Below are 15,436 nucleotides of genomic sequence, written 5' to 3' on the forward strand. Positions count from 1 at the left end.
ATATATATTCAAAAAATAGGCTACTAAAAGACAAATAAGATACACAATCGTGTATATATAAATCTACAAAAAAATTTTACAATAAAATGTAAGATATAAAGATTATAAGTGATATAATCTATACTATTAAAAAACAAACTGCTAAAAATAAATAGTTTGTAAGATACAAAGCTAATAGAATAATTCTATACTTTTAAAAATGCAGTAAAATAAATCGTATGTGTCCTACAGAGATTATAAAAGTGCTGTATAAAAACCCACTAAAATACAGTAAGTAGTGTATGCTACAAAGATTATAAAGCTGATATATATATAAATCTATACTTAAAAATAAAGCACTAAAATAAATAGTTTGTAACCTAAAAAATTATAAAGCTGATATCTAAATCTGCACAAAAAATAAAATGAAAAGATTATAAACATGATTTAACATATATAAACATTTCTACAAAGATTATAATCGTGATATAAGTATTTGTTTAAAAATAATGTTTAAAAATAAAACATTAAAAATAAATTAATTGTAAGCTAAAAAAAATATAATGTAATACAAAATAAGTTGGAAGCACAATATGAATATGTGCAGATAATTATTAAATTATTATTATTAAATTATTATTTTAACAAATCTTTAGAAAAGAGCATATGTTTGAATAAAAAAAAACTTTATTAATTTATTAAATTATTATTATTAAATTATTATTTAAAAAATCTTTAGAAAAGAGCGTTTGAATACAAAAAAAAAACCTGCTAATAATAATAATGGAGGGATGCTGGATTTTCCTTGAAAAATAAGAACAGAGTTCTGAGAACTAGATTTGAAGAATGTCCCATGGCAGTGCATTGCATTGTACAATATTTTGTATGAGATAAATTTCATTAGACTAAAATGAAAACGTAGAGTTTATTCAGTAACACTGAATATTGCTTTTATTGAGCTTGAACATTGTACCCAATAAAACGTTTTGTATTATAACTCCTAATCAGAAAATGAATTTACAGGTTGCCAGATCTGAAACCCACCCAATCAATCCAGCTTCCTGTGTCAATATCTATTAAGGGAAAGTGTGGTTGAATTGCACCATCATCTGGTGTGTCATAAATAGGTTAAACGCTGCTCAGATCTGACTCTGGTCCTATCAGATGAGGTCAGATGCACCGAGGAGTCCAGCATGTCTAATTACGTTAGCATAGACCCGCTGTATCTTAGCAACGGCTGCAGTCGATGCTGAATGATGATAAAGCTGTTTGTGTGTTGTAGGGCAGTAAAGGAGATCGAGGAGAGATTGGACTGCCAGGACAGAGGGGACTGCAGGGGACCCCGGGACCAATGGTTAGTACTGAGACACATGACCTTTACCATTTAATAACAATGTTATGTTTAATAACATAAACCAGCAATACACTCAATGTTTTACAGATTTACACATCAGTTTCACACAAACTGTAGTATTTCATTGTGCTAAATGAATCACTGTGGAATCTTTTTATATGTGTGTAGGGGCCGATGGGCCCCATGGGACCACGAGGACTGGTGGGAGAAAGAGTAAGAGATCTTAATAGACAATAATTCTGCAATAATGTAAAACAATGCAAAGTGAATAAAAAGTGTTTTTTTTGTGATTCTGCATAATTTGCAGCTAAATAATCAGTAAGTTTATTAATGGAGTCTCTTTTGATCAAATAGATACAGCCTTGATGAGCATAAGAAACTTCTTTAAAAAACATTAAAAACCTTCATTTGTAGGGTCTCCCTGGTTTCCCTGGACCTCCTGGACCCCCTGTGAGTATTTTTTTTTTTCCCATTTAGGAAAGCAATCAAATCCTTCAATGCTAAATGTGTTTGTATCCTGTTGACATTGTGTTGTCTTCAGTGTTGGGGAAACTTACTTTTAAAAATAATGCATTACAATATTGCATTACTCCCAAAAAAAAACTCGCATTACTTGTAATGAGTTACCCCCAACACTGGTTGTCTTATTGTTTTCTTGTCTTTTTGATTGTATTTACTTGCAAAGTAAATAATGCTTTTGTAATGCCTTTTTTAAGACAAATTAATTCATTCTGAAGATTTGACTTTTATATTTTCTTTTTCTAGGGAGCAGAGACTGTTGGGCCTCCAGTATGTAAAAAACCTGGTCTTACTTTAATTTGTCTCACTCTCAGCTTTTCATTTTACATTTTCACTTTTTAACACTGTTTTCCACTTATGCAGGGAACCCCAGGGAAGCCTGGTACTCCAGGAGACGAGGGAAACATCGGACCAGAGGTCAGAATTCATTTTAAAGTGGCACACAATACACTAAGACACATATAAAGGCATCTTTACACCTAAGCACAGAGAGTTAAGGCTGCTCTGTGCCTGCTTAGAAGACGTAATGCTAAAAGCCAGGCTAAATTATGCCTGCTCTGACCCACTTCAGCTCCTAGTATCAAAGTATATAGTTATCATTGCTGTGTAAATGCATTCATGCCACCTCTGAGCTGCATTAAACAGTCTGTGTAAAGATAACTAAATGCCACTTCAGAAGTGCTTCTTTGCCACCTTTGCAGTGTGAATTTGGCATTAAATATACGTCTTCATACTTAATCTTGTTGTTGTAGCTATGTTGATTGTTTCTGGTATCTGAATTTAAGTGTTATTTATGGTATTGAATTTTCCAGGGTCCTCCTGGACCAAGAGGAGGAATTGGGCTCCCAGGCCCACCAGGACCTCCAGGACCAGCAGTAAGACTGACTTCTGCCATTGACATTTTTAACATTTTACATATTTCAAATGCTTTCTTACTAACTTACAAGACACAACTACTAGAATGAGTTTAATTCAGTTTAGTCTAAATATATACATATTTAGCTTTCATTTGCATATATGCATAGTATATGTATACATAAATGGGTATATATACATGGGGTGTGATTTGTTTAAAAAAGGGGGGAGGGGGTATTTGAATGAGAATATCAAATTTCAATGTAAGAATTTAGACAAATCTTTATCTAAAATAAACAATAACAAATGTTTAACTGAACTAAATTACTTTTTAACAAACTTTGACTGTACAATTATTATTATTATTATTATTATTATTATTATTTACAATTATTAGATTTTTACATTTACCTCATGTGGTATTAAAGGGGTCATATGATGTTGCTAAAAAAGAACATTATTTTGTGTATTTGGTGTAATGAAATGTGTTTATGTGGTTTAAGGTTAAAAAAAAACATTATTTTCCACATACTGTACATTATTGTTTCTCCTCTGTGCCCCGCCTTTCTGAAATGCGTCAATTTTTTACAAAGCCCATCGTTCTGAAAAGCGAGGTGTTTACTGATTGGCCAGCTATCCAGTGCGTTGTGATTGGCCGAATACCTCAAACGTGTGACGGAAATGTTACGCCCCTTATCATACTGTGATGCCGTCTCCCGGTGCGATGAGACAAAAACAATAAAACCTATTATAAACGAGGTATTTGTTGCATCCAGTGGGGACATAATTACAGATTATAATGACTAGGGCTGGGTATCGTTAGAAATTTTCTGGTTCCGATTCCGGTTCCAGTTTTTCCTAACGATTCTGGTTCCGATTCCGGTTCCATTTAAATGAACTATTATTATTATTATTATTATTTTATTTTATTTTTTTTAATTTTTTTTTTTTACTATTTTACCATCATTGAATGTAACATTGCTGGAAGGTAGTAAGTAAGGTTGAGCAATGCTAGTCCATCAATCACAGGTGCTTCAAAGTTGATGTTTTTTACACTATCAATAATATTTTGCTTTTCAAGCAGGAATAAGCTGGTTGGCCAAATAGTCCCTTGAGGGCTAAGACACTTGTTAATTTCCCTAAATTAATCAAATATTAACTGTTATACTTATAACCATGTATACGTATACGTAATATGTATAATATTTTCTATCACTTTGTTTATCACTCTTGAAATGACCTGTACACTAAATAATCTAACCCTCATACTTACATAACAATAGCAGTCTATTTATTTAGTGGTCCAAGTTGAAGTCAGTATGTATATTAATGACAATATGGGACAAATATAATGTAATTTAGTGGCGGCAGGAGCTGCGCGCTGCCGGTACGTGTACAGTGAGACAAAACAACATGCACAGTTATCAAAGATGCGAGTAATAATGCGTCAACCCTAATAATGACTTATACTGTCTTTTTAAGCGTTGCGTTGCATCGCGCCGCATAAACATAAAACCATGTTTCACGTCTTCACGACATGGCGGCAGCAACAATACTACAGAGAGAATAAAAGTTACGCCTTCTTTCTTTGCGTGAACATTTGGGCGGTGTTATGCAAATATTCCCACACAGTGACGTAGACATGTGGGGGCGTGTTTAAACAAGGCATTTTAGGAGGGCGTGGACGAGTCTTAACTTTTATAAAGAATATCTCTTTGGATTTGAAACTTTAGTCTTTGCAACTTTAGGGATCTTATCTATTCACGAACAGCTTGTAACACTCCAAAGAGAAAGGAAAACTTGAAACCGCATCATATGACCCCTTTAAGATAAGTTGTAAAACACATTTCAGCATCTATACTGACAAATTTGTATCATTTTCATTCCATCTTATTCCAGGATATGTCATTTTAGTAGTCTGTTAACCCTTACTTAACTGGATCAGGTGACTTCTGTTGGCTTTCAGAGGGTTAAAAACTAATGCAGAGCTTTTACACAGATCTGTTCTGACCGCTGTAACGTTTAAGGCTTTGCTTGAGTGTGTGTGTCTCTGAATCTAAACTATGCTGCTGTCATTCTGCTGTCCTTAGGGACCACAAGGTGCTGGGAACCCTGAGGGAAGTGGGGAGACTGTGAGTGCTTGTTAGATTTTAATAATATTCATGCTTCACATGGACACACAGAACCTGCATATCAGACCTAGATCTTAAAACGCAAAAAGATGGAGTATATGACATGTGGAACTTGGAAAATGTCAATGTGCTCTATATCTGCTCTATAATTTGTAGGGCTGGGCTAACAATATGGAATTCTCGATTTTAATCGATTCTCATTTTAATGAACCGATATCGATTCTTAAATCCAAAGAATCGATCTATACTGTTTTCGTTTAATGCGTGAACAAAAATTTATGAAAGATTATTTGTAGCGCACCTCCCATCCAGTAAATCACAAGAAGCTTTTTGCTTGGTCAGTTTTGATATGAAACAAAGTCTCAGCTTTCAAATTCTGTCAATTGCATTACAAAAGTCAAACAATAAATAATGATTTGGCACACTTTAATGTGGCGTGACAGATCACTGTAGTGCCTCACTTCTGGCAACATGTGAACAGATCGTCTCTTCCTCTTTACCACTACTTATAGCACCAAAAGAACATGAATAAAAAGAAAATATAGAAACAGTATAACTTACCAAAATGTATAACGTCTCATGTAATCACTCAATCAGAGTTTCAACTGCAGAAAGACATCAGTGAAACAGCTTGTAAACAATGTCACGATACATTTAAGAGTTATCTGGCTCATCAAAAGAGTTGGCAGTTGGTTGCAGTGTCTGTTGTGCTCCCTCATCTTAAATCTTCAATGCTCGGTTTGCATGTCTCTGGTGAGCTACAGGCTGGTTGTGTGTTATTCTTTACATCCTGTCTGATTCTACAGTTGATGATGAATAGACCTGATGCATGCGTGTGTCTTATTTTGTTAGCAGTGCCAGACAACATGTCCAGCTGGACCGCAGGGACTGCCTGGTCTGCCGGGGATGAAGGTGAGTCCCCAACCCTAAGGATTAAACTTTGACTCAGAAAACACGTTAAGTTAAGAAAATGTTCAAATATAATTGTAAAAATATAAAAATGTATGAAATTGAAGTATTGCTTTAAATTAAAAATAAATGATTGAAAACAAACTATAACATCTCTTAAAAGGTTGCGTTTACTTCTTGTTGCAGAAAGACTAAAATGTGCTTTCTGGAGCAGCTATACATCATTTTGCTCACTGAAGAATGTTTCTTTGGCCAAACACCAGCTACTTTTCTAATGAGTGAGTGTATTATTAAATTGAATCTCTCTTCCAGGGACATCGAGGTCTTCCTGGTGTGGACGGTGTGCCAGGTACCAAAGGTGAAAAGGTAAGATTGCTTTTAAAACCTTCTTAAGAATGATACAAATCGAGAAACTGTAATAAACAAGCTCTCCTGAGCTTTAAATCAATAAACACCATAAGCATTCTCTTCTTTATTAACAGGGTGAGCGAGGGGCCGCCGGAGAGCAAGGTCCTCCTGGACGTCCAGGAGATGATGTATGAAAACTTGTTTATTTGTTTTTGCATTATGGAGTGTGATGTGTTTTCAATATTGTCTGCGAACAAGAATATCAGTGTCAAGTATTCTATTGGCATGACTGTGTTTACATACAATATTGGCAAATCACTATACACAAAACAAGTATTGAAAAAATAAGAAAAAATAAAATACATTTCCATGCAGGGTCAGCGAGGGCCAATCGGATTCACTGGACCCCATGGTGATAAAGGAGATCGGGTAAGACTTGCAACATCTTCATCTGAAGCAGACGAGGGAAGAGCGAGAGGAATGCTTACAGAGCAATATCCTCGAGTCTGATCAATGCATTAAATAATAATAACATTTGTTTAAAACTCAATACAGCCAATTGAATAATGTCTGCAGTGATTGTGAAACTGCTCTGTAAGCAGATATGCAGATATCTCTTGTATGCAGAACAAAAAGCAAGTGTGGGTATATTATAAGAGCTAGCCTGTGTGTTGTATGTCTGCAGGGTCCTCCTGGATTCAACGGGATCCCAGGACCTACCGGACCGCCAGGATCACCAGTACGTGAGCTGTAGCTCATAAAATTTTTTTTTTTTTAATCAAATATTTGATCAAAATCTTCTGAACTAAAGTCTGGGATCAAAATACAGAGGTTTTAAGACTTTTATTTATCGAGAATGTAATTAATTTATATTAAGAGAATGTACAGCAAACCAGCCTAGTGGAAATTCATAACGGAGCTTATAGGTTAGAAAACATGATTTAAGAGCTAGCCTGTGTGTTATACTCTATACTCAGTTTTATGATATATACAGTTTAATATATTATTCAATAATATGAATATGTGTGTGTCTTAACAGGGTGTTGAAGGCATTAGAGGGCGACAGGGGCATCCTGGGCCTAAAGGAGATGATGTGAGTTATTGCTGTCCATATGATCTACCATACTCAAAAACAAAACAATCTGTAAAATAATTTAAAGTACCTTGTTTCTGTCTGAAGAATTCTAATATGTTGTTTTAGGGTGCGATTGGAGCACCGGGAGAGAAAGGAGCTTCTGGAGCCAAGGGTGACACTGTGAGTAACTGATTCATCAGATTTATGCTCAAAATGACCTTCATATTCACCATCACTGGAATGTGAACTTTAATGAAGATGAAGATTGTTTATTTGTAGGGTGAGCCAGGAAAGCATGGATCTGATGGAGCACCGGGAGCTCTAGGAGAGAAGGTGAGTTATGATGATCATTTTCATGATAATGCATAGAATTCAGAATGTATAGTTGTACCTGGTGCACTGCAGTGTATATCTAGTTTTTACGATACTGAATTTTACATATTTGATTACTAAAATGCATATTGTTTTGTAACAAAATGATTCCCAAATCTGGTTTGTTCAATGATAAAAAACCGAAGAGGAATTTGAGATTTTGCTGTCTGCTTGACAGGGAGAGCCAGGTCTGTCCGGAGCCATTGGTGTCAGAGGAATTGTGGGAATTCCAGTGAGTTCATCAGCATGTGCATATGTTTTGTTAGGTTATTCTGCTGTGCTTTTCCTGAAATGATTCTCAAAGCTGCTGCTGCTACTCTGAATGCTATTACAGTAAATGAGGGTTTGCCTGCTATACAGTAAACACTGGATTTACCTGAGGGTGTGTGTATACTGACACCAACAAACTTTAAATGAGGATATTTCTACTCATTTGTAATCTGCAACTCACCTTGGCTAAACAATGCTGCATCTCACTCAAATGTAGGGTTTACCAGGAAAACAGGGACTCGTGGGGCCTGCAGGCCAGAAGGTAAAACTTCATTTACATGAAAATGAAATATGCTGAATCTAATTTAAATTTCAAAACAGTGATGCACGACATTACATTTCACCCTGTCTTTTACAGGGTGAAACTGGCGCTGTAGGACTGACTGGTCCAGTTGGGCTTCCTGGTAAAGATGTAAGTATTATTATATTAGCCTTTTGTTTGTGTATACATTTAAGACATTGTTATATTTTGTTATATGTTCATTTTATATTTAGGGAGCACTTGGACCAACAGGAGAAGATGGAACTCCAGGAGCCAAAGGAGCCACTGTAATACAAGCATAATTTGAACATATAAACAAATATCTTTGTTTTTTCTTTTTTAGAGCTTTTATTTATTTATTTACTTTTTGCATTGGTTACAATTGGTTAGATTGCAATTCATAGTAATTTATTTTAATCAACAAACTTCCTTCCTCAGGGTGAACCAGGAAAACAGGGTCCAGTCGGCCCATTGGGCCTGCAAGGAATCCAGGTGGGTTGGACTGTTGGTCTGATTATAGATCTTTAGGTCCCACTTTATATTAAGTGCCCCTAATACCTGTGTACTTACATAGTAACTAAATGTGTACGTAGTATGTAACCACAGTGTAAGTACACATTGGGTGGAAATGGGATCCGGGGGGTGGACATGGGTAGGTTTAGGGGTGGAAATGGGATCCAAGGCGTGGACGTGGGTAGGTTTAGGGGTGGAAATGGGATCCAGAGGGTAGAGATGGGTAGGTTTAGGGGTGGAAATGGGATCCAGGGGGTGGACATGGGTAGGTTTAGGGGTGGAAATTGGATCCAAGGGGTGGACATGGGTAGGTTTAGGGGTGGAAATGGGATCCAGGGGGCGGAGATGGGTAGATTTAGGGATATGTAAAGTGGGAGGAGTTGGAGCACCACTGTAATACCTGTGTACTTACATGGTAACTCCTCAGGAACTGTCCACTTAATATAAAGTGTAACATTCTTTACCAAAAGGTGTTGTTAGTCCTGTTACACATTTGTATTTAGGGTTAGGGTTAGGGTTAGGGTTAGTATACCCTTTGCATGCTATTTTCAGTATCAAATGTTAGGTGATGCACTGATACTAACTGCACATAATAATTATGCAAAACATGTTTGTGTAATATTATATCTAACTAATTCAATGAATTTAGAAAAAAAATGGGTGGCTATTCACGCCATTTTCTCTATTTATCATAATTACAGTATAGTGAAGTGCTGTACAATTATAGATTGTTATTGTAATTCTTTACCTTGACTACTTCCGCAGGGAGATAAAGGTGACCAAGGACTTATGGGCCCTCGTGGAATCAAGGGTCACACGGGTCATAAAGGAGACCAGGTGTGCTCATTGTTCATTGTAATAAGCATAACACAGAAACGTGTTATTTGCCCGTTGTGTGTGTATGATCATGTATTTTTCTTATTTTAGGGCCTGATGGGTCTCGTTGGTCCCAAAGGAAGTGAGGTAAATTAGAAAGTACTCAGTGACAGTTTCGATTCCTGCTGCTTCCTGCACTTGTATGAGTACCGTGTAATTTTTTTTTCTCTCTCATCACTCTACAGGGAGATCCAGGTGTTGCAGGAGAACCAGGCATAAATGGTGATCAGGTTCGCAATATTTATAGCAGCATACCTGTCACACCCTCTAATTATGATATTCCAGTATGTGTACAGTAGTATGATGATTTTTAATAATGGTTTACAGGGGCCTCCGGGTATTCCTGGCATCAAGGGTGAGGTAAGCTTGCTATTATTCATAAACACTCATATTATTGGAGTTTCAGGTTGTAGCAGACCAAAAATAAACAGCAGACCATCTAATAAATGTATAACTAAAACAAATAAATAAAATATTTAAAAAATAAATACATTTCTTTCATAAATAATTTTTCCAATATTTTTCCATATATGTACTAATGATTTTCTCCCCACTTTCATTTTTTTTTTTTTACTTCAATGATACTTGAATGAAAGATCAAAAGGATAAGCAATGCAGATTTATTTTCACAGCCGCCTTTGCTCATTGTTTACCAAGGGTGCCAATATTAGTGGAGGGCATATATATATATATATATATATATATATAAATTGGGGCTGCAACTTCTTTTTTTATTTATTTTTTTATTTTTATTTTTTTATTTTTTTTATTTGTTGATCAATCTTACCATTGTTTTTATAGTTAATCTATCGATTATTATTTGATTAGTCTGGTGAACCCTTAAATACACATTAAACAAACTTATTTTCTTTGTGTGTGTATGTGTGTGTGTGTGTGTGTGTATAATATATATATATATATATATATATATATACACCTTGCTACGTGTACTGCGTTAGGCTAACCGAGACTTGTCATTTGCACTTATATATTGTTGCTCTTTTGTTAGTTTTGACTGCTTTTATTGTCCTCATTTGTAAGTTGCTTTGGATAAAAGCGTCTGCTAAATGACTAAATGTAAATTTAAATGTGTATATATATATATTTGTTTGATCTAAGCATGGAGAGAAAGGCCAGAGAGGAGCTACAGGAGCTGATGGTCGTCCAGGACAGCCAGGTCATGAGGGTCTGACCGGACCGCAGGGAGCCAGAGGTCTGGAGGGGGAACGAGGACTACCTGGAACTGCTGGTCCCAGAGGTCTACCTGTGAGTACATGCTTTGTGACATTGTTCATCTTTGACTGCAAATGCTAGCTCTGCAGTCGTTGCTGATGTTGTTCTCTATTTACTTTAATAGGGGCCTAAGATGAGTGACGAGAAGATCCGTGAGATTTGCTCAGCTGTTGCTGAAGGCATGCCATCTCTATTAGTTGATAATCACTTTAAAACACCAACATCAACTTTATTTTTCTTTATAAATGGCAACTAGAGTATAACATTGTGTTGTATCAAACAGAACATTTAGATGCCTACAAGAAGGAATTAGCCAAGAAGCCTCTTCCCATTGGAGCCCCTGGAACTTCAGGACCCATGGGACCACCTGGACCACCGGGACCAGCAGGTCCTGCTGGAGAAGCCGGACCCAGAGGAATCATGGGCCCCAAAGGGCCTCAAGGATACTACGGTCTTCCTGGAAAATCAGGAGCCAAAGGTACCATTAGTTTGAATCTCACTTCCTCGGATATCTCTGAACCGTGTATCACTGTCCCAATTAGTGTTCTGCTGTCAGCTCAATTACAGCTGAGCTCTCGAGGATGCAGTTAACGCTGAGTCTTTGATTGCAAACTTCTTGATTTGTTTTTTTTACTGCCTATGAATTCTCAAGATTAAACACTCATAACTATGAAATATTGAGTTGAGCTTCAGCTGCATCATGCTAATATGTGACAGCTGAAGTCTCAGTCTAGATTGTTTGATAGTTGACTAGTAGTCCAGACTGGAGACTGAAGTTGCATCATGTTTTTGAATGTCTTGTGCCATTAGTATTGCATTTTTAAGTTTATTTAGCCTATTTTTTTACTAGTTTAGAATAAGTTGAATTATATATTAAATCAAAATTTGTCAAATCTCTTGTTTATTTTCTCATTAGTCAGTTAATTATTGAATTAACTTGCCATTAAAGAATAATGGTAAATTCTGCTATTAGTCTTTCAACATTTTAATAATAATAAAAAAACAAACTTAAATTCCAGCATAAAAAGTGAAATAAAATTGAAATTAAAAAAATAATTGTGTGTGTGTGTGTGTGTGTGTGTGTGTGTCAGGTTATTCTTATATATACTTGGAATAAAATAAACTTTAACTGAAAGAAATTAAAATATAAAAACACAAACTTATTTCAGATAGTTTGTCAAAGTAGCATTTCTCATTTTCATGTAGATAAATCTAGTGTGCTAAAACTGAAATTAAGATTAATAAAAACAATAGACATATTTAAAAAAAAAAAAAAGAAGAAGAAGACTAAATCTAATAAAAAAATTACAAAAACAACAAAATGGCTACAATTTTAACAAAAATTGAAAACAATAAAAGTGGCCCAATTATACTAATGGTTATGGTATTTAATTATAATTATACAGTGCTTCCTTAACACTTACTAGACATTCACTTGTAGATTTTAAAAAGATGGGTCGTTTAAGTAGGTGAACACGTTTGTAAATATCCTCTTTGGCAATCCACATCATGCTGATGGTGTATGTGATACTTCCTTAATATCACACAATGTGCACAACTGAATACCCCTGCAAGAATCAGCCGTTTTTATAATATTTCTAGTGTTGTCACGGTACCAAAATTTCAGTATTCGGTACCAATACCAGTGAAAATCCACGGTTCTCGGTACCAATTTCGGTACCAAAGCAAAAACTTGGTACCGAAATACCGGGTCTTTTGACAACACTAAATATTTCATTAGTGGATTTTGCCTCCGGCAGAATTTACAGGCTAAAACTGCGAGCACACGATGATTTCCATCAGTCGCTGGTCATTGAAGGGTAGCAGCCTCCAGAATGTTTAGCACTGCAGTTCTTTTGTCCTTACAAGCGCAGGCTGTTGTACAGTGAGTGCAGTCGGTGCTAATTGCCAGCAAGCTGAGGAGGAATACTACAGTACGCTTGCTAATGAGACAGAGATTGAAAAGCAATAACAGGATTAGAAAAGCCCCCGACAGCATCTCAATCTACCTCAGTTATTTCTGCAGAACCTCTGAGGATGAGCATGTTTATTGAAGTTTATCAATGCAGAAACATTCTAGCGTTCAACACTCGTGCCTAGCAGGGTTTTTGACTGTAGAAATGTCAGCAGTCTCACAGAGGTTTCCCGGGTCCCTTGTAAGAGCTGCAAATATAAGAATTTTACCATCAATCCCAGTCAACTACAGGCCAGAGACTGAGGTGTGATTGCAGCACTTTTGTGTTCAGTGCTGCAGTGTGTATTTGTGCTAGCATTGCACCATGAAATCACTACCAATTTCTTATGGCCCAACAAACACACCTCTTTTCTAACCAAATGTTAAAATGCTCCAGATTCATATGTCAGAGCTAATAAAATTACACTATTACCAGAAAGAAAAGAAAAATAATGTTGGCCTAGTAAACCTATGTAGAAGAGATGTTTGTCTATGTTCTACTGATTCTACTAATCACTGGTTTAAAAAATATATATATTTTTATTCAGCAAGGATGCATTAAAAAATGACAGTAAAGATGTTTACAAAAGATTTCTATTTCAAATAATGCTGTTCTTTTGAATTAAAAAATAGCAAAATAGCAAAAATATTAAGCATCAGAAAAATGATGATGATAATAATAATAATAATAATCAGCATATTAGAATGATTCCTGAAGGACAGAAGACTGGAGTAAAGATGCTGAAAATTCAGCTTTGCGTCAGAGGAATAAATTAAATGTTTAAATATATACACATAGAATACAGGTCTTTAAATTGTTTTGAAGTAATAGGTATTGTAAAAAAAAAAAAAAAATGTATTGTAGTATTAGCTCACAATAGTACTGTATAAATGCAGCCTTGGTGAACATAAAATAATTTCTTTCAAGCATATCTTTCTGACCATAACAATTTGAATGTTAGTGTACCTTAAAGTACCATGTGCAAAAAAAAAAGGGGCAAAAATTCTAAAATAATAATAATAAATATTGAAATAAAAATACACACACACACACCCCGGGCCATATGTAAACATAGAAGTACCATAATATTATGTAATACTTATGATGATTATCTGACTGAGGTCCGTGCCATTACTTTTTGTTTTTAATATATTATGCATCTTTTTATGTGTCTTTATTTATTAGTTTGTTTGTTTGTTTGTGTTTGTAAAATACTTTGAATTATTGTTGTTTATGAAATGTGCCATATAAATAAATTTGTGCCATCCTGTTAGATTGTGTTTTGTCTATGGAGAGTCATGATGTGATTGACTTTGTGTAGGTGATGCAGGACAGAAAGGTGATAAGGGAGATAACGGAATTGGAATTCCAGGAATTCCTGGAGAACCCGGACCACAAGGTACGAGACGCTAAACCTCAACTTTCTGCTAATCATACTTTACCATCATTTAAAAGATAACGGAGTCATTGTGAAGACCAATGAAAAAAAAATGGTACTATAAGTTATTTTCGACTTCTTACATCAACATTTTCAAAACCCTGCCAGGACCAACTGGCAAGCCTGGCATCGGTAAGGACGGTCAGGATGGGGCCAGAGGAGACACCGGGGTGCCAGGAACCCCAGGAACCCCTGGAGCCAGAGGACCTCCGGGCGCCCCTGGTCTTTGTGATCCTTCAAACTGCTTTAGGCCTCAACCTCTTTACCTGGTTGGTGGGAAGAAGTCCATCAACATCAAGGGTCCATGAACAGTCATCATCAGGTAGTCCATCTCCGACAAACTTGAAGAGACTTCAGATGGCGAGCAGATGGTGAGAGAAACGAACGTGACAGATGTATAGAGACATACGGATGCAGCTCCTGATGGTGGATCCAGTTCACATGACTTATTGTTGTACCTTGTACATAAACTAGAAGAAAATGTGTTTGTTCTTTTAGATGGTTTACAGTAAATTGCAGATTAATAAATTAATTGGAAATTGTCGTTTCAGCTCTTGGGCCACAAACTGGTTACACAAACCACTACATTGCAATTCTGCAAGTGTTTTTTTGTTTGTTTTTTTGTCATAAAATGTGATTTTAAAGATCAATTTTAGACATGGTGCCAGACGTTAAGCTACGCCAACACAACGACAGTGTGATCCAACAACAGCTTGAAATAAAAGCGTTTCACCACCATGCTACCAGCGTGCAACGGTTTATTTATAATCAAAAGCTTGAATAAGAGGTTTCTGTCACCATACCTGTAGATAAGATCCACATATTATTATACAATTAGTCACAGGAAATGTGTTTCTCAAACAAGAACTGTTCTTTGTTGATGTTTTTTTAGGAAGCCGGATTATGTGTTACATTCCAGATTACATGCAATCTGGATTACATAATCAGATTCCAAAAATAAAGTACTTGTAACTAGAGTACATTTTAAGAAACACAATCAGATTATGCTACTTTTTTTTATAGATTACATAACACATTATTAATTCAATGACAATACATTTATTCATTTACTCTAATTCAATTTCCTTAGGAAAACAAATCTTACCACTTATCACACAGTCATTTTAAGCATTTATTATATGTCTTTAGAATCATGTATTATATGTCAGTTAATAATCACAATTACATGCAGGTAAACAAAGTAATTCTATTTTTACTATTCAAGGGTTTTATTTTAATTGTTTTGAAATTAGTGGTTAAACTAGTTGGTTGTCAACTACATATTTGAAGTTTTTAAATTAATTACAGATTGTCAAAAAAGGAACTATTCCAGAATGACACTTTTA

General features: G+C 35.5%; 1 pseudogene; it reads left to right on the forward strand.

The window, feature by feature from the left end:
* Nucleotides 1-1,507: 1,507 nt before the first annotated feature.
* On the forward strand, nt 1,508-14,398 carry LOC107687069 (collagen alpha-1(IX) chain-like; annotated as a pseudogene).
* Nucleotides 14,399-15,436: the final 1,038 nt, after the last annotated feature.

This window comes from Sinocyclocheilus anshuiensis, unplaced genomic scaffold, assembly GCF_001515605.1.
Source record: "Sinocyclocheilus anshuiensis isolate Anshui unplaced genomic scaffold, SAMN03320099.WGS_v1.1 scaffold1641, whole genome shotgun sequence".
Classification (NCBI taxonomy): Eukaryota; Metazoa; Chordata; class Actinopteri; order Cypriniformes; family Cyprinidae; genus Sinocyclocheilus; species Sinocyclocheilus anshuiensis.